This window comes from Scyliorhinus torazame, chromosome 26 (assembly GCF_047496885.1).
Source record: "Scyliorhinus torazame isolate Kashiwa2021f chromosome 26, sScyTor2.1, whole genome shotgun sequence".
NCBI lineage: Eukaryota > Metazoa > Chordata > Chondrichthyes > Carcharhiniformes > Scyliorhinidae > Scyliorhinus > Scyliorhinus torazame.
Window position 1 is genome coordinate 28825484 of NC_092732.1, and position 20291 is coordinate 28845774.

Sequence of the window (20291 nt, forward strand, 5' to 3'; positions counted from 1 at the left end):
CACACGCTCAGACACACACACGCACAGACACACACACGCACAGACACACACACGCACAGACACACACACGCACAGACACACACGTACAGACACACACGTACAGACACCACACACGCAGACACACACGTACAGACACACATGCACAGACACACACACGCACAGACACACACACGCACAGACACACACACGCTCAGACACACACGTACAGACACACACGTACAGACACACACACGCAGACACACACGTACAGACACACACGTACAGACACACATGCACAGACACACACACCCGCCACAGACACACACACGCTCAGACACACACACGCTCAGACACACACACGCTCAGACACACACACGCACAGACACACACACGCAGACACACACGCACAGACACACACACGCACAGACACACACGTACAGACACACACGTACAGACACACACACGCAGACACACAACACGTACAGACACACACGTACAGACACACATGCACAGACACACACACGCACAGACACACACACGCACAGACACACACACGCACAGACACACACACGCAGACAACACACACGCACAGACACACACGTAGACGTACAGACACACACATACAGACACACACGCACAGACACACACGCACAGACACACACACGCACGCACACACACGCACAGACACACACGTACAGACACACACGTACAGACGCACAGACACACATGTACAGACACACACGTACAGACACAGACACACACATACGTACAGACACACACGTGCAGACACACACGCAGACACACACACACAGACACACACGTACAGACACACGCACAGACACACACACACTCACGCACAGACACACACGCACAGACACACAGCACAGACACACACGCACAGACACACACGCACAGACACACACGCACAGACACACACGCACAGACAGGCACACGCAGACACACGTACAGACACACACACAGACAGCACACACACAGACACACACACACAGACACACAGGACACACACACACACACACGCACAGACACACACACACACAGACACACAGGACACACACACAGGCACACACACACACACGCACACAGGCACACACGCACACAGTGAGACACAGAGTGACACACACCGTGACACACAAACACACAGAGACACACACACACAGAGACACACAGACACACAGTGACAGTGACACACAGACAGTGACACACAGCCACAGTGACACACAGCCACAGTGACACACAGCCACAGTGACACCAACCCACAGTGACAGAGACACACAGACACACAGACACACACACAGGCACACAGAGACACACACACAGACACACACACACAGACAGACACACACAGAGACACACCAGACACAGACACACACAGACATAGACACACACAGACATAGACACACACACAGACACAGAGACAGACACACACAGACACACATAGACACACACACAGAGACACACACACACACAGACACACACACACAGACACACACACAGACACACACACACAGACACACACACACACAGACACACACACACAGACACACACACACACAGACAAACGTCTAAAGATACTGCCCAACCCTTTTCAGCAAAGCAATACGCTTGGCGACAGTCATCACCAGCTGATACACCACCGAATAATTATCAAAATCCCGTGGTTTCCCTTCAGATTTTGCTGGGAGTTTACTTCAAGCTCAGTTTGTCCCTGAACAGCCCCAACCCAGATCTGTGGTCGGCGAAGCAGTCATTCTGTTAACCCCAACGATCAGTTCTCGCAACCCTCTGCCGCCGTTACCGACACCGCCATCCCGCCCCCCCCCCCCCCCCCCCCCCCCAATCCCCCACGCACACCCCTCCCTGTACCCTTGCCACTTAAATCCTGCCTTTGGATGACAAGAGGAGCTGCCCGGATGTCGAGTCCAGGGCTTCCCCGTCTCGCAGGGTTTGGAGTTCACCCACAGCGGTGGCTTGGGACCGCAGTGACCTTTGGTGGGCAGAAAACGACGGCGGCCATTTCGCGCAAAGTGGCAAGAAAGGGGGCGGCAAAGTGCGTCGGAGGAGGAGGAGGAAGGGGCCATCCAGTCCCTGGAACTGGTTATGCCAGTTAGTGGGACCATGGCCAATCTGCTGTGATAATCCTCAACTCCCATCTTTCCCGCCTCGTTGATTGAAAATCGGTCTCTCTCAGCCTCGAACCTACTGAACCACCCGGCCTCGACAGCTCTCTGCGGTGAAGAATTCCACAGATTCACTCCCCTCCGAGAGAAGAGATTCCTCCTCATCCCCGTCTCAAACCGGCCACCCCCTCTCACTCGGAGATTGCGCCCTCTGGTCCCCCGACTCTCCCACAAGAGGGAAACAACCTCTCAGCATCGACCCCGTCAAACCCCCCCGCCCCCCCCCCCCCCCCCCCCCCCGAGATTCCGATATGTCCCAATAAGGTCGCCTCTCAATCTTCTAAACCTCGACGAGGACAGGCCCCGGCCTACTCGACCTCTCCTCACAAGACAATCCCCCCCCCCCCCGGTGCCGCAGCTTTCTGCAATCTCTCGCCATTTAAATAACATTCAGCTTCTTTATTCTTCCTACCAAAGTGCACCACGTCACCCTACGTTACATTGTAGCTGCCAAGTTTTTGCCCACTCGCTAACCTGTCTATTTCCCGCTGTAGACTCTGTGTGTCATCTGCCCCACTCGCCTACCCACTTATTTTTGTGTCATCCGCAAGCTTGGTAACAGTGCATCCGCTTCCCTTATCTGAGTCATTACTATACGTTGTGAATAATTGTGGAGAGAGAGACAGAGAGAGGGAGACATTGATGGAGAAAGAGAGAGAGGGACAGAGAGAGACATTGATGGAGAAAGAGAGATAGACAAAGGCAGAGAGGGAGAGAGACAAGAGATAGACAGAGAAAGCGAGAGAGTGAGAGACATTGATGGAGAAAGAGAGAGACCAAGACAGAGAGACAGACAGAGAAAGAGAGGGAGAGAGCGAGACAGAGCTAGACAGAGAAAGAGAGAGCGAGAGGCATTGATAGAGGAAGACTAAGAGAGATGGACAGAGAGAGAGTGAGAGAGGACAGAGGCAGAGAGGGAGAGAGAGGAGAGAGAGAGACAAGAGATAGACAGAGAAAGAGAGAGAGAAACACTGATGGAGAAAGAGAGAGAGAAGGAGAGCAAAGAGAGAGAGGCAGAGAGAGAGCGAGGCAGAGAGAGAGAGGCAGAGAGAGAGAGGCAGAGAGAGAGACAGAGAGAGAGAGGCAGAGAGAGAGAGGCAGAGAGAGAGAGAGAGAGGCAGAGAGAGAGAGAGAGGCAGAGAGAGAGAGACAGAGAGAGAGAGGCAGAGAGAGAGAGAGGCAGAGAGAGAGAGAGACAGAGAGAAAGACAGAGAGAGAGACAGAGACAGAGAGAGAGAGACAGAGAGAGAGAGAGACAGAGAGAGACAGACAGACAGAGAGAGAGAGAGGCAGAGAGAGAGAGGCAGAGGGAGAGAGGCAGAGGGAGAGAGGCAGAGAGAGAGAGGCAGAGGGAGAGAGACAGAGAGAGAGAGGGCAGAGAGAGAGAGGCAGAGGGAGAGAGGCAGAGGGAGAGAGGCAGAGAGAGAGAGGCAGAGGGAGAGAGACAGAGAGAGAGAGACAGAGAGAGAGAGGCAGAGAGAGAGATTCAGAGAGAGAGAGGCAGAGAGAGAGAGGCAGAGAGAGAGAGGCAGAGAGAGAGAGGCAGAGAGAGAGAGGCAGAGAGAGAGAGGCAGAGAGAGAGAGGCAGAGAGAGAGAGGCAGAGGGAGAGAGACAGAGAGAGAGAGGCAGAGAGAGAGAGAGACAGAGAGAGAGAGGCAGAGGGAGAGAGGCAGAGGGAGAGAGGCCGAGGGAGAGAGGCAGAGGGAGAGAGGCAGAGGAGAGAGAGGCAGAGAGAGAGACAGAGAGAGAGAGGCAGAGAGAGAGGCAGAGAGAGAGACAGAGAGAGAGAGAGAGAGAGGCAGAGAGGGAGAGGGAGAGAGGCAGAGAGAGAGAGAGAGCCAGAGAGAGAGAGAGAGGCAGAGAGAGAGAGAGGCAGAGGGAGAGAGGCAGAGAGAGAGAGGCAGAGAGAGAGAGGCAGAGAGAGAGAGACAGAGAGAGAGAGACAGAGAGAGAGAGGCAGAGAGAGAGAGGCAGAGGGAGAGAGGCAGAGGGAGAGAGGCAGAGGGAGAGAGACAGAGAGAGAGAGAGGCAGAGAGAGAGAGGCAGAGAGAGAGAGAGACAGAGAGAGAGAGGCAGAGGGATAGAGGCCGAGGGAGAGAGGCCGAGGGAGAGAGGCAGAGAGAGAGAGACAGAGAGAGAGAGAGAGAGAGAGAGAGGCAGAGAGAGAGAGGCAGAGAGAGAGAGGCAGAGAGAGAGAGAGGCAGAGAGGGAGAGACAGATAGGCAGAGAGAGGCAGAGAGCGAGAGGCAGAGAGAGAGAGACAGAGAGAGAGGGGCAGAGAGAGAGAGGCAGAGAGAGAGGCAGAGAGAGAGAGGCAGATAGAGAGAGGCAGAGAGGGAGAGACAGAGAGAGAGGCAGAGAGAGAGAGGCAGAGAGAGAGAGGCAGAGAGAGAGAGGCAGAGAGAGAGAGAGGCAGAGAGAGAGAGAGGCAGAGAGAGAGAGAGGCAGAGAGGGAGAGGCAGAGAGCGAGAGACAGAGAGGCAGAGAGAGAGAGCAGAGAGCGAGAGACAGAGAGAGAGAGGCAGAGAGAGAGAGACAGAGAGAGAGAGGCAGAGAGAGAGAGGCAGAGAGAGAGAGGCAGAGCGAGAGAGGCAGAGAGAGAGAGAGGCAGAGAGAGAGAGAGAGGCAGAGAGGGAGAGGCAGAGAGGGAGAGGCAGAGAGGGAGAGGCAGAGAGCGAGAGACAGAGAGAGAGAGGCAGAGAGCGAGAGGCAGAGAGCGAGAGGCAGAGAGAGAGAGAGGCAGAGAGAGAGAGGCAGAGAGAGAGAGGCAGAGAGAGAGAGGCAGAGAGAGAGAGAGGCAGAGAGAGAGAGAGGCAGAGAGAGAGAGAGGCAGAGAGAGAGAGAGGCAGAGAGGAGAGGCAGAGAGCAAGAGACAGAGAGGCAGAGAGAGAGAGGCAGAGAGAGAGAGGCAGAGAGCGAGAGGCAGAGAGTGAGAGGCAGAGAGCGAGAGGCAGAGAGCGAGAGAGGCAGAGAGAGAGAGACAGAGAGAGAGAGGCAGAGAGAGAGAGGCAGAGAGCGAGAGGCAGAGAGAGAGAGGCAGAGAGCGAGAGACAGAGAGAGAGGCAGAGAGAGAGAGGCAGAGAGGCAGAGAGAGAGAGCAGAGGAGAGACAGAGAGAGAGAGGCAGAGAGAGAGAGACAGAGAGAGAGAGCAGAGAGAGAGAGGCAGAGAGAGAGAGGCAGAGAGAGAGAGGCAGAGAGAGAGAGGCAGAGAGAGAGAGGCAGAGAGAGAGAGGCAGAGAGAGAGAGGCAGAGAGAGAGAGGCAGAGAGAGAGAGAGAGGCAGAGAGCGAGAGACAGAGAGCGAGAGACAGAGAGCGAGAGACAGAGAGCGAGAGCAGACAGAGAGAGAGAGCAGAAAGAGAGAGGCAGAGAGAGGAGAGACAGAGAGCGAGAGGCAGAGAGAGAGAGAGAACATTTTACGAAGCATGTAGACGAGCACCTGACCAGCATTGGGCTACGGCCCGAGTGCTGGAAACTGGATTGAGAACAGACAGGTGCTAGGTGGCCGGCACAGACACGATGACCGAAGGGCCTCTTTCCGTGGTGTAAAACCCGTCGTCTCTGACACCCGCCGCCCCCCCGCCCCACCCTCAAACCCAACCCCGTAAACAATAACAGTCCAAATTCGAGGGACACAATCAAGTCCATGCAGCTTGTCTTTGAGTTTTCATTCCGTCCGAGACCAATCCGGAGGATCCGCGCTGCGGCCTGCTTCAGAAGGGGCCAACACATCCGGCCTCTGAACACAGGAGACGGGAGCAACGGTCGGCCAATCAGGGCCGCACGCCGACAGGCTGACCTTTCACCTCAGCGCCCTTCCGCCCGCACCCGTCCCAGCGTCACCGTGGGACAGCTCGAATGCTGAGCAAACGTTGTCGAGCTCGGGTAGCCTCCACGACGGGGAGGACGCCCGAGTGTAGAAATTCCTCCTCTGGTCGCAAAATGGCCGAGCTCTGCAACGGAAATATCCTTTCTGAATCCTCCCCGACGACCCTGTAAGGAGTTTGTGCCCAGGGAATGCTGCGCTCTTGGCGTCTATCAAGGTGAAAGGTTCAAACCGAGGCTCCTATCGCAGAGAAGAGCGACGAGGGGAGTTGCTCCCCGGAGTCCAGGGGCCCCTCGACCCACGACGCCCCCCCAAAAAATCACAGAGGTCCCAGTTGTTATCGCCTCCGCGTTTGTGCGGGGGCCGCCGAGCGCGAATTGGCTCCCGTTTTCTTTCCCCCGTATTCCAACCGTGACCACCTGTCGACAAACGCTCCCCCCCGCAGTTACACGGTCATGGGGAAAGGGGGCCCGTTCCCCGCGGCAACGCCGCCACCGATCGCAACTGTCGCCAACCCGACCAGACCCTTCCCCCGCCCGGTCATACGGTGTCGCTCCCTCTGAAGTCCACCGTTCTTGGGTCATCGAATACAGCACCCACCCACCCTCCACACGGCTATCCAGCAACAGAAAATGCCGACGCCTGCAGAGAACAGGCACACCCACCAGGAACAAAATCCTGGTGAGAAAGTCTTAATCACAGCGGGGAAATGGTGGCCAAGGAGCTGGGTGATCACTGTCGGGCACAGAGTTAGAATTAAGCTTCCCCAATCTGCAGTGGGGATCTCGAGTGCCAGCGGTTTGGGGGCGGAATCCGTGCTTTGGAATTCCCCGAGGGGTCACCGATCATTTGGAATGCGGAGTGAATGGGTCACATTCTCACCTGAGTCACAAATGTCGTGGCGTGGAGCCCCGCTTCGAGACTTGCGCACAAACCTAGGCCGGCAACGGCCTGTGCCGGAGTCGAGGGAGGGCCGGAGGTCGAGGGAGGGCCGGTGTCGAGGGAGGGCCGGTGTCGAGGGAGCGCTGCGCTGCCGGGGGGCCGGTGTCGAGGGAGCGCTGCGCTGCCGGGGGGCCGGTGTCGAGGGAGCGCTGCGCTGCCGGGGGGGCCGGTGTCGAGGGAGCGCTGCGCTGCCGGGGGGCCGATGTCGAGGGGAGCGCTGCGCTGCCGGGGGGCCGGTGTCGAGGGAGCGCTGCGCTGCGGGGGGCCGGGTGTCGAGGGAGCGCTGCGCTGCCGGGGGGGCCGGTGTCGAGGGAGCGCTGCGCTGCCGGGGGGCCGGTGTCGAGGGAGCGCTGCGCTGCCGGGGGGCCGGTGTCGAGGGGAGCGCTGCGCTGCCGGGGGGCCGGTGTCGAGGGAGCGCTGCGCTGCCGGGGGGCCGGTGTCGAGGGAGCGCTGCGCTGCGGGGGGCCGGTGTCGAGGGAGCGCTGCGCTGCCGGGGGGCCGGTGTCGAGGGAGCGCTGCGCTGCCGGGGGGCCGGTGTCGAGGGAGCGCTGCGCTGCCGGGGGCCGGTGTCGAGGGAGCGCTGCGCTGCCGGGGGGCCGGTGTCGAGGGAGCGCTGCGCTGCCGGGGGGCCGGTGTCGAGGGAGCGCTGCGCTGCCGGGGGGCCGGTGTCGAGGGAGCGCTGCGCTGCCGGGGGGCCGGTGTCGAGGGGAGCGCTGCGCTGCCGGGGGGGCCGGTGTCGAGGGAGCGCTGCGCTGCCGGGGGGCCGGTGTCGAGGGAGCGCTGCGCTGCCGGGGGGCCGGTGTCGAGGGAGCGCTGCGCTGCCGGGGGGCCGGTGTCGAGGGAGCGCTGCGCTGCCGGGGGGCCGGTGTCGAGGGAGCGCTGCGCTGCCGGGGGGCCGGTGTCGAGGGAGCGCTGCGCTGCCGGGGGGCGGTGTCGAGGGAGCGCTGCGCTGCCGGGGGGCCGGTGTCGAGGGAGCGCTGCGCTGCCGGGGGGCCGGTGTCGAGGGAGCGCTGCGCTGCCGGGGGCCGGTGTCGAGGGAGCGCTGGGGGCACAGGTCCAGACACACGCCAACACAGGTACACGCACACCGACACAGGTACACACACACCGACACAGGTACATACACACCGACATAGGTACACACACACCGACATAGGTACACACACACCGACATAGGTACACACACACCGACATAGGTACACAACACCGACATAGGTACATACACACACACACCCAGGTATAAACACACACACACAGGTACACGCGTGCACACACACACAGGTACACGCGCGCGCGCACACACACACACACAAACACACAGTACACACACAGGTACACATACATACACACAGGTACACACACACACACAGGTACACACACACACACAGGTACACACACACACACAGGTACACACACACAGGTACACACACACAGGTACACACACACACACAGGTACACACACACACACACAGGTACACACACTCACACAGGTACACACACACACACAGGTACACACACACAGGTACACACACACACACACACAGGTACACACACACACACAGGTACACACACACACAGGTACACACACTCACACAGGCACACACACACAGGTACTCACACAGGTACACACACACAGGTGTACACACAAACAGTATACACACACACACACACACACGTACACACACACAGGTACACACACACACAGGTACACACACACACAGGTACACATACACACACAGGTACACATACACACACAGGTACACACACACTCACAGGTACACACACACACAGGTACACATACACACACAGGTACACACACACTCACAGGTACACACACACACAGGTACACACACACACACACATGTACACACACAGGTATACACACACACAGATATACACACACAGGTACACACACACACACAGGTACACACACACACACACACACACAGGTATACACACACACACGTACGCATACACACACAGGTACGCACACACACAGGTATACACACACACACACACAGGTATACACACACACACAGGTATACACACACACACACAGTACACACACACAGGTACACACACACATAGGTATATATACACACAGGTATATATACACACACACACATACACACACCACACAGGTACACACACACAGGTACGCACACACACAGGTATGCACACACAGGTACGCACACACACAGGTACGCACACACACAGGTACGCTCACACACACAGGTACACACACACACAGGTATATATACACACACACACATACACACACCACACAGGTACACACACACACAGGTACACACACACACAGGTACACACACACACTCACAGGTACACACACACACTCACAGGTACACACACACACTCACAGGTACACACACACACAGACAGATATACACACAGGGACGCACACACAGGTGTACACACACAGGTACACACACACACACAGGTACACACACACACACACAGGTACACACACACACACAGGTATACACACAGGTATACATACACACACACATGTACACATACACACAGGTACGCTTACACACACAGGTACGCTTACACACACAGGTACGCACACACACAGGTACGCACACACACAGGTACGCACACACACAGGTACGCACACACACAGGTACGCACACACACAGGTACGCATACATACACACACAGGTACACACACACACAGGTATACACACACACACAGGTACACACACACAGGTACACACACACAGACAGGTACACACACACAGACAGGTACACACACACAGACAGGTACACACACACACACACACACAGGTACACACACACAGGTATATACACACACACACATACACAGGTACACACACACAGGTGCGCACACACACACAGGTACATACACACACACAGGTACACACACACACAGGTACGCACACACACAGGTACGCACACACAGGTGTACACACACACAGGTACACACACACACACAGGTACACATACACACACAGGTACACATACACACACAGGTACACACACACTCACAGGTACACACACACACACAGGTACACACACCACACACATGTACACACACAGGTATACACACACACAGATACACACACACACAGGGACACACACACAGGGACGCACACACAGGTATACACACACACACAGGTATACACACACACACAGGTACACACACACACACAGGTACACACACACACACACACACAGGTACACACACACACACACAGGTACACACACACAGGTATACACACACACACATACACAACACCACACGGGTACACACACACACACACGTGTACACACACACGCGCGGGTAACGTATACTGGTGTACACCAGCACGCCTGCGCACGCATGCTTCCTGAGTGTTGCCCAATATAAGCCAATTTGTAACCACAAAAAGCCTTGTCCCAAAACAGACCACAGGATTTTCAAGAAAGCATTTTTTTTAAAAAACACAGGAACAAAACGGGAACGAGAGGCAATTGGACGGACTTGCTTAACATTTAATCTAACTTGGCAGAGACGGGCCAACCAGAGATCTAAACCAGGAGAATATTGTGCCTCTCTAAGAACTGAATGTGGGTTTTTACTCTTTGTAATTTCACTCGCCATCGTGAGCACTGATTACACCCAACGCTTATTCTTGTGTTTGAACTGAAGCACGCCCTCTGGTTCATTCTACACCCTACCTGGTAACGCCGTGCCCATCCAGAATCACTGCCAAGACTTGTAAACACCAATTCTCTGTCTCCAATGGGCCAATCCCTGTTAACACGCACGTACCCACCCACTTAAATACATCTCCGGTTTCAGTCTCTCAGGCCCTGCCAATCCAAAAATGCATCCTCCCCCTTCCCAAGCTAGTGGGCGATGTGTTAGTTCATTGCGTCACGGGTACCCCCTGTTCCCGATCACAATCCTGCGATCCAGCAGGTGGCCACCAGGGGGTTACTGGAATGGGGAAGGGGAATAGTCCCTTCACATCTGCCCGCATGGCCACCTGGGGAAAATTCTGGGAGACGAACAGCGCCCTTCGCTGATAATCTTTTTAAAAATACAGCCAACTCTTTCAGAGAAGGCTAAGTAAAGAACAAATTATTTGGCCATCAAAACACATTCCTTCATTGCCAGATCGAAGACCATCCCTCTAATCCCCTAACTCTCCCATCGCAGACCATCCCTCTAATCCCCTAACTCTCCATCGAAGACCATCCCTCTAATCCCTAACTCTCCATCGCAGACCATCCCTCTAATCCCCTAACTCTCCCATCGAAGACCATCCCTCTAATCCTCTAACTCTCCCATCGCAGACCATCCCTCTAATCCCCTAACTCTCCCATCGAAGACCATCTCTCTAATCCTCTAACTCTCCCATCGCAGACCATCCCTCTAATCCCCTAACTCTCCCATCGAAGACCATCTCTCTAATCCCCTAACTCTGCCATCGAGGGCCATCGCTCTAATCCCCTAAATAGAATCATAGAATTTACAGTGCAGAAGGAGGCCATTCGGCCCATCGAGTCTGCACCGGCCCTTACAAAGAGCACCCTACTGAAGCCCACGTATCTTACCCTATCCCCGGTAACCCAGTAAACCCCACTTAAACATTTTCTGGTCACTGAGGGCAATTTCCACGGCCAATCCACCTAACCTGCACATCTTTGGACTGTGGGAGGAAACCGGAGCACCCGGAGGAAACCCACGCAGACACAGGGAGAACGTGCAGACTCCACACAGACAGTGACCCAGCCGGGAATCGAAACTGGGTCCCTGGAGCTGCGAAGCAACTATACTACCGTGCTGCCCAACTCTCCCATCGAGGGCCATCCCTCTAATCTCCCATCGAAGAACATCCCTCTAATCCCCTAACTCTCCCATCGAAGACCATCCCTCTAATCTCCTAACTCTCCCATCGAAGACCATCCCTCTAATCTCCTAACTCTCCCATTGAAGACCATCCCTCTAATCCCCTAACTCTCCCATCGAAGACCATCCCTCTATCCCCTAACTCTCCCATCGAAGAACATCCCTCTAATCCACTAACTCTCCCATCAAAGTACATCCCTCTAATCCCCTAACTCTCCCATCGAAGACCATCCCTCTCATCCCCTCTCTCCAATCAAAGACTAGCCCTCTAATCCCTAACTTTCCCATCGAAGACAATCCCTCTAATCTCCCAACTCTCCCATCGAAGAACAGCCCTCTAATCGCCCAACTCTCCCATCGAAGACCATCCCTCTAATCCCCTTACTCCCATCGAAGACCATCCCTCTAATCCCCTAACTCTCCCATCGAAGACCATCCCTCTAATCCCCTAACTCTCCCATCGAAGACCATCCCTCTAATCCTCTAACTCTCCCATCGAAGAACATCCCTCTCATCCACCAACTCTCCCATCGAAGAACATCCCTCTCATCCACCAACTCTCCCATCGAAGACTATCGATGGGGGGGCGGGGGGTGGATTTAATCGAGGCGGGTGGTTTGGGTGGAATAATTAAGGAGTTTCCACCGGTGGGAGGGTCGGTGAGGGACACAGATTGACGAGAATCGGGGAAAAGAACCAGGAAGATGACGGGGAGGATTCATTTTAAGCCGCACTGTCAGAGGGTCAGTACGGAGGGAGTGACGCACTGTCAGAGGGTCAGTACTGAGGGAGTGGAGGGACATACCTGCCGTTAATCATTCTCTGTATTTCTCTGTCATACAGACAGCAGTCACAAGTACCCAGGCGCGATGCGTGTACCCGCGCGCGACGCGTGCACCCGCGCGCGATGAGTGTACCCGCGTGCGACATGTTCACCCGCGTGCGACGCGTGTTCCGCCGCACAGGCCCAAGAGCAGCTAAACCAGAGCACTGCGCGGGGAGCGAAACCTGAAATGCGTCCGTGCAAAACAAAAAAACGAAGCAGCCACGCCCAGACACACAGCCGCTTCTGTCAAAGGCACAACGGCAAAGAAAAAAAAAAAATGCACCGCTGACCTTTGCTCCTTTGCTCTCACTCGGTTTCAAAAGAAAGGAAACTGAGGGAGAGTCCCTGTGGGGGCCAGTTTTTGCAGACACCGCCAGTCGCCTACAAAGTCTGCCGAGCAGCCCACAGCCCCCGAAGCAACCGGCGTTCGCTGGCTCCGGCGAGGTCATTTTCCCTTTAGCTCTGGCTCGAGGACAACGAAGGGAAAGGAGAGACACGAGAGACCCCAGAGGGCAATGGGGAGGTGGGAGGGGGCTTTTTTTTTTTTTTTTAAATCATTCGATCAATGCCGCTGTAAGATTTTTTTATTTTTTAATCACCCAGTCGCATTCGCTGTTGATGGGAGCTTCCTGCGTGTAAATAGAGCACCACGTTTGACGACACGACAACAGTCACTGCCTGCAACAAACATAAAAGGACCGACTTCCTCACCTGCTGCAGTATCAACTTGTGAGGCAAGATGAGGTCCTCTGAAAGAGTAGCTCGTTGGAAATGGAACGCGGTATTCTTACAGTGTGTCCCCCCCGTCCCCCCCTACCACCACACAAATAAAAAACGTTTCTTTCTTAGTTATTTAAAAAATTAATTTAGGGTACCCAATTATTTCCCCCCCCCCCCCCCAATTAAGGGGCAATTTAACGCGGTCAATCCACCTGCCCTGCACATCTTTGGGTTGTGGGGGCAAAACCCACGCAGACACGGGGGAGAATGCGCAAACTCCACGCGGACAGTGACGCAGGGCCGGGATTCGAACCTGGGACCTCGGCTCAGTGGTTAGCACTGGGACTGCGGCGCTGAGGACCCGGGTTCGAATCCCGGCCCTGGGTCACTGTCCGTGTGGAGTTTGCACATTCTCCCCCGTGTCTGCGTGGGTTTCGCCCCCACAACCCAAAGATGTGCAGGCTAGGTGGATTGGCCACGCTAAATTGCCCCGTAATTGGAAAAAATGAATTGGGTACTCTAAATTTATAAAAAAATAAAATTGAAAAAGAAAAATAAGTGAGTACTCTAAATTTTTATTTTTTTTAAATGCGTCAACTGTAAAGGGATAGGTTTATACAGCCTCAGTACTTGTGGACTTCTGGGCTAGGAGACCCCAAGCGGCACGGTGGCACAGTGTGTTAGCAGTGTTGCTTCACAGCTCCAGGGTCCCAGGTTCGATTCCCGGCTTGGGTCACTGCCTGTGCGGAGTCTGCACGTTCTCCCCGTGTCCGCGTGGGTTTCCTCCGGGCGCTCCGGTTTCCTCCCGCAGTCCAAATAACTCCCACACGGGTTAGGTGGATTGGCTGTGATACATTGCCACTTAAGTGTCCAAAAACGTTGGGTGGGGTTACGGGAACAAAGAACAAAGAAAAGTACAGCACAGGAACAGGCCCTTCGGCCCTCCAAGCCCGTGCCGACCATGCTGCCCGTCTAAACTAAAATCTTCTGCACTTCCTGGGTCCGTATCCCTCTATTCCCATCCTAGTCATGTATTTGTCAAGATGCCCCTTAAGCGTCACTATCGTCCCTGCTTCCACCACCTCCTCCGGCAGCGGGTTCCAGGCACCCACTACCCTCTGTGTAAAAAAACTTGCCTCGTACATCTCCTCTAAACCTTGCCCCTCACACCTTAAACCTATGCCCCCTAGTAATTGACCCCTCTACCCCGGGGAAAAGCCTCTGACTATCCACTCTGTCTATGCCTCCCATAATTTTGTGGACCTCTATCAGGTCGCCCCTCAACCTCCGTCGTTCCAGTGAGAACAAACCGAGTTTATTCAACCTCTCCTCAGAGCTAATGCTCTCCATCCCAGGCAACGTTCTGGTAAATCTCTTCTGCACCCTCTCTAAAGCCTCCACATCCTTCTGGTAGTGTGGCGACCAGAATTGAACACTATACTCCAAGTGGATAGGGTGGAGGAGTGTGTGCGTGTGTGTGTGTGGGGGGGGGGGGGTTGGACCGTTAATCTAGGGACCCCGGGTAATGTGCTGGGGATTGTCGGGTTTATTAGTGACAGTCGCGTGTTGACAGCCTCGAGTTCTGGTCGCTCTCTCTCCTCTCTTTCTGCCTCTGCTCGCACGCACAGGGTTTTCTTTTGCTGAAGGCTGCACCTTTTACTTTCTCCCTCAGTGCGTCTGATGTGGTTCGGTTGGTTTTATACAACGCAGTGGAAACATGGTCGAGGTTTACCCCATCAAGCCCCCTTTGGAATTTCAAACGGCCTCGAAGGGGTTGTCCCCCGCCACCCCCCACCCACCTCTGTTTTTGAGAGACACTGCGTACAACGAAGGATTAACTTTAAACCAGTACGCAACCACCCAAGTTTAAATAAAAATAAGGAGATAAAATATACCAGCCCTTCAGGACAGGATTCCTCTGTTCCGAGATTGTCCACGATGGTTGTTTGGTGGCAGAGTACTGGGGCGTTGCCGGGGGGGGAAAGAAAAAGAGGACGTGTCGAAGTTTTTCGGTCTTGCCACTCATCAGAGCAGATTCTGCAGAAGGTCGATTTTAATAGGAACAACAATTTATACTGCATGGGAAGAGAGTGCTGATTGGCTGGCCAGGACGCGCTGCTTGGTTTGAGCGTTGGCACTAAGAATACGCCAGAGGACTGCTCACCGCCCAAGCTTTTGTTTAAGTTCAAACCGAGCAGGTCGATTGGTCACGGCATTGCCATGGGGATTGACCCCAGGAATAACTGCGCCCCCCCCCATGTTCGGTTGAAAAAGGCGCCATGACGTGGATGTGTCTCTCTGTCGGACAGGGCCCTGCGCAGGTGAGGATGTGAAACTTCCAGCCGGTCAGGCCCGGCTGATAACCTTAAATACGTCGACAGTGCAATTCCTAGCGCAATCAGGGTTGTTCAGCAGGTGCTGCCTATTCACGGAATCACATCTAAGGTTGGACACGTCGGGTGGGGCAGGTCACCACTGGCTAGGGGTGGCACCTTCTGGTGCTGCCGCCGACAGGGGGGGCTCCCTGCTAATCCCACCCTCCGCCGTCGGGGGAATCCCGCTGTTCTCACCCTCCGCCGTCAGAAGAGCTCCCCGCTAATCCCACCCTCCTCCGTCAGCGGGGCCCCCCGCTGATCCCACCCTCCTCCGTCAGCGGGGCCCCCCGCTGATCCCACCCTCCGCCGTCGGGGAACTCCGCTGATCCCACCCTCCTCCGTCAGCGGGGCCCCCCGCTGATCCCACCCTCCGCCGTCGGGGGGGCTCCCCGCTGATCCCACCCTCCGCCGTTGGGGGAACCCCGCAGATCCCACCCTCTGCCGTCGGGGGGGCTCCCCGCTGATCCCACCCTCCGCCGTCAGGGGAACCCCGCAGATCCCACCCTCCTCCGTCGGGGGAACCCCGCTGATCCCACCCTCCGCCGTCGGGGGAACCCCGCAGATCCCACCCTCCGCCGTCGGGGGAACCCCGCAGATCCCACCCTCCACCGTCGGGGGAACCCCGCAGATCCCACCCTCTGCCGTTGGGGGAACCCCGCCTGTCCCACGTCCTCCGTCAGCGGGGAACTCCGCTGATCCCACCCTCCTCCGTCGGGGGAACCCTGCTGATCCCACCCTCCCCCGTCGGGGGAACCCCGCTGATCCCACCCTCCGCCGTCGGGGGAACCCCGCAGATCCCACCCTCCGCCATTGGGGGAACCCCGCTGATCCCACGTCCTCCGTCAGCGGGGAACCCCGCTGATCCCACCCTCCTCTGTCGGGGGAACCCCGCTGATCCCACCCTCCGCCGTCGGGGGGAACCCCGCAGATCCCACCCTCCGCCATTGGGGGAACCCCACTGATCCCACGTCCTCCGTCAGCGGGGAACCCCGCTGATCCCACCCTCCTCTGTCGGGGGAACCCCGCTGATCCCACCCTCCTCTGTCGGGGGAACCCCGCTGATCCCGCCCTCCGCCGTCGGGGGAACCCGGCTGTTCCCACCCTCCGTCGTCGGGGGAACCCCGCAGATCCCACCCTCCGCCGTCGGGGGAACCCCGCGGCAGGGCGCAACTTGTCGGCGGGAGCCGATGATCGCCTCTCCCGGTTTGGAATCCGCTGGCCAGCTTATCAGCACTCTCTCGCTGTGCAATATAAATTGTTGGTGCTCTCCCAATTGATATTCTTGGCAATCAGTCCTGCTGAGTGCAAGGTGGAAAGCTTTGACCGCACTTGTCAGCAATTTTTAAAACGTGCCCAAGTTTGCATCGGAACACCAGGAGGCCATTCAGCCTCACAAGCCCGTGCTACCATTCAACAAGAACACAGCTGATCTGTATCCTGGCTACATGACTCGCCCTGGTTCCCTATCTTTCAATATCCTTGCCGAGCGGGCGTTTTGAAAATGATGCGGGAAGGAGGAATGTACATGTATCGGGAAAAGATGGGGGATTGGGGGGGGGATGGCACGAGGCGCATGGCTCATTTGGAGAGCTAGCACCGAGGCGGCGTGGCGAATGGTCTCCTGTACTTTGACCATTCTGCGGTGTTGTGAAAAGTGCAAAAATTCTTGCGGGAAGTGTTAACGCTCGGAGGACGTTCCCTTGGGGAGTCCAGGACACCCGAAGAACAGCGCCTCTGGGGCAGAGCGGCAGCTGACATCCGGTGGGCCAGCCTGGGACGCACGAGGGAAGCGGCTCTGCTGACCCCGCCTGGATTCCTCGCAAGGTGCTGCCGCCACTGGCGAGGTCCGTGGTGTCGAGCAACAGAGAGAATCGCAGTGGTTAGCACGGCTGCCTCGCGGCACCCAGGACCGGGGCTCGAAGCTCAGTTCCGTGTGGAGTCTGCACATTCTCCCCGTGACTGTGTGGGTCGTCTCACCCCCACAACCCAAAGATGTGCAGGGTAGGTGGACTGGCCGCGCCAAGTTGCCCCTTAATTGGGAAAAGGAAAAGAATTGGGTAGTCTAAATTTATGTTTGTAATAACCAGCAGAGGAACTCGGAAGTTACAGGGGAGAGCACTCTGCTGGGTTGAACAGCTGCTTCAGACATTTCAACGCCAGAGAGATCGATGGGGTGGGACTCGGTTTGATTGCCTGAGGACCAGTGAATTGGCCCAAAGGGTTGCACTATGCCCGGTAACAGGTGGTGATTAGATCCTATCCCTGTGGAATGATTTTCAGAGGCCCAAGGAGCTCGTTTCGAGTCCTCGACATACAAAGAGCAGGGCCTACTCTCCCTCTCCTCCGTGTTTTCTCCAGAAAGGTTGAGCGTGGTGTTCCTGAAGCTGCAGAGAACCCGAACGCATGAATTCACAGGGAAGCCACAGGCTGCAGGCAAAGACAGGAATCTGCTATCTCTATCTTTCTCCAGAAAGGCTATCAGTGCTGTATTTCTGAAACTACAGAGGCCCAAATGAATCTACGGTTAAAAACCCTCGAACCGAAACCAAAGTTTGAAGAGTTTGAGAAGTTTGACTACTCTTTTTTTTTTTAACATCCCTCTCTCCTCCCCTCGGTGTTTGTCTGTCTTGTGCGTTTAGAGGGTGGCGGGCAACTTAAAATGGGGGGATTAGGAGTTAGATAATGGTTAATCAGTTGTATCTGCTGCATATTTCATGATAGTTCTTGTTATACAAAGAACAAAAAAAAGTACAGCACAGGAACAGGCCCTTCGGCCCTCCAAGCCTGTGCCGACCATGCTGCCCGTCTGAACTACAATCTTCACTTCCTGGGTCCGTATCCCTCTATTCCATCCTATTCATGGATTTGGTAGGATGCCCCTTAAACGTCACTATCGTCCCTGCTTCCACCACCCTCCTCCGGTAAGCGGGTTCCAGGCACCCACGACCCTCGGTTATAAACAAAAAGTAATTGGATTAAACCTACAAACCTAGTGACTGTAATTACTGGGCAACGTTGGGACTCCGGGGCCTGTCGGGCTGGAATTGACCGCGCACTCGCCCAGGTGCCGTAATGCATGAACAGTTCCCCTCACTAGAGTTGGGGGCAATCATTAGCAAGGTTTCTCACGCAGGCAGCCCGTGCCAGACGCGGAGAGGCAGGGGAGCAGCAGTCAGGAAATGGAAAAATCCAGAGAGCCAAACCAAAGTTCTGGGAGGGGTAGCGCATGGGTTCAAATCCCTTCCACGGCAGCGGGTTAATTCGATTAATAAAATCTGGAATTGCAAAGCGAGTCTCGGTAACGTCAAAAAAAAACCGTCTGGTTCACTCGTTGTCCCCCTTTAGGGAGGGAAATCTGCCTTCCTTACCCCCTGGTCTGGCCTACATGCAGCCTGTTTCACCCGCCATCTGTGCAGGGGGCGGCACGGTGGCACAGCTGCTTCGCAGCTCCAGGGTCCCAGGTTCGATTCCGGCTTGGGTCGCTGTCTGCGCGGAGTCTGCACGTCCTCCCCGCGTCTGCGTGGGTTTCCCCCGGGTGCTCCGGTTTCCTCCCACAGCCCACAAAGATGTGCAGGTTAGGTCTATTGGCCGTGCTAAATTGCCCCTTGGTGTCCAAAGAGGTTAGGTGGGGTAACAGGGACAGGGTGGAGGCATGGGCTTAAGTAGGGTGCGCTTAGGTTCGATCCCGGCTCGGGGTCACTGTCCGTGAGGAGTTTGCACATTCTCCCCGTGTCTGCGTGGGTTTCGCCCCTACAGCCCAAAGATGCGCAGGTTAGGTGGATTGGCCGCGCTAAATTGCCCCTTAATTAATTGGAAAGAAAGTAGGGTGCTCTTTCCGAGAGCCGGTGCAGATCCGATGGGCCGAATAGACTCCTTCTGCACTGTAAATTCTATGATCTACGTGACTCCAGGCTCCCCACACACCGCAATGTGGTTGACTCTTAGCTACCCTCCCTGAAATAGCCGAGGGAGATGCCCAGTTCAAGGGGCAATTAGTGATGGCAAATACTGGACCCTCACCCAGCGATACCCAAAGCTTGTAAAAAAAAAAAACCTGACATTTTGGAGAAGGCGCATTGAGCCCGTCTGTCCCGTCCCCATATGTCCCTTTAATTCTGCATTGCTTCGGCCACCTATGGAACCCGACCGGGAACGTTGGCGGGGCCTTCTCAATTGTTTTGAGCATTCCACAGCCTCTTCACGCCCCCCTTGCCGTCTGAAAGCTTCCTGACCAGAGCTTGCGTGGCTCGTTCTCGACTTCCTGATCACTGCTGTCTTGAATGCTCTGTGGGGACAGTCTAACAGGCAACGATGGCAGCGCCCCCCGGGCCCTCCTCTTGTCAGCTTGCGCCCATTTCAGAGACGCCTCGGGCACAGGCGTTGGACCTCCGGGCCGTTGTCCCGGCAGTGACCACACCACAGCTGTCGGATCACTGCTGCAAATCCGCATCTTTGAAAGCTTTCCTTTCGTTACAGCGCACAATACAGGCATTCGGCCCATCGAGGCCGCAGTCACCCTCCGAGGGGGCACCCCCACCTAGGCCC

General features: G+C 55.9%; 1 long non-coding RNA gene across 1 annotated transcript in view; it reads right to left on the reverse strand.

The window, feature by feature from the left end:
• LOC140402926 (uncharacterized) overlaps positions 1-20291 on the reverse strand; it is a 66282-nt gene that overhangs the window by 34247 nt on the left and 11744 nt on the right. The window lies entirely within an intron of this gene.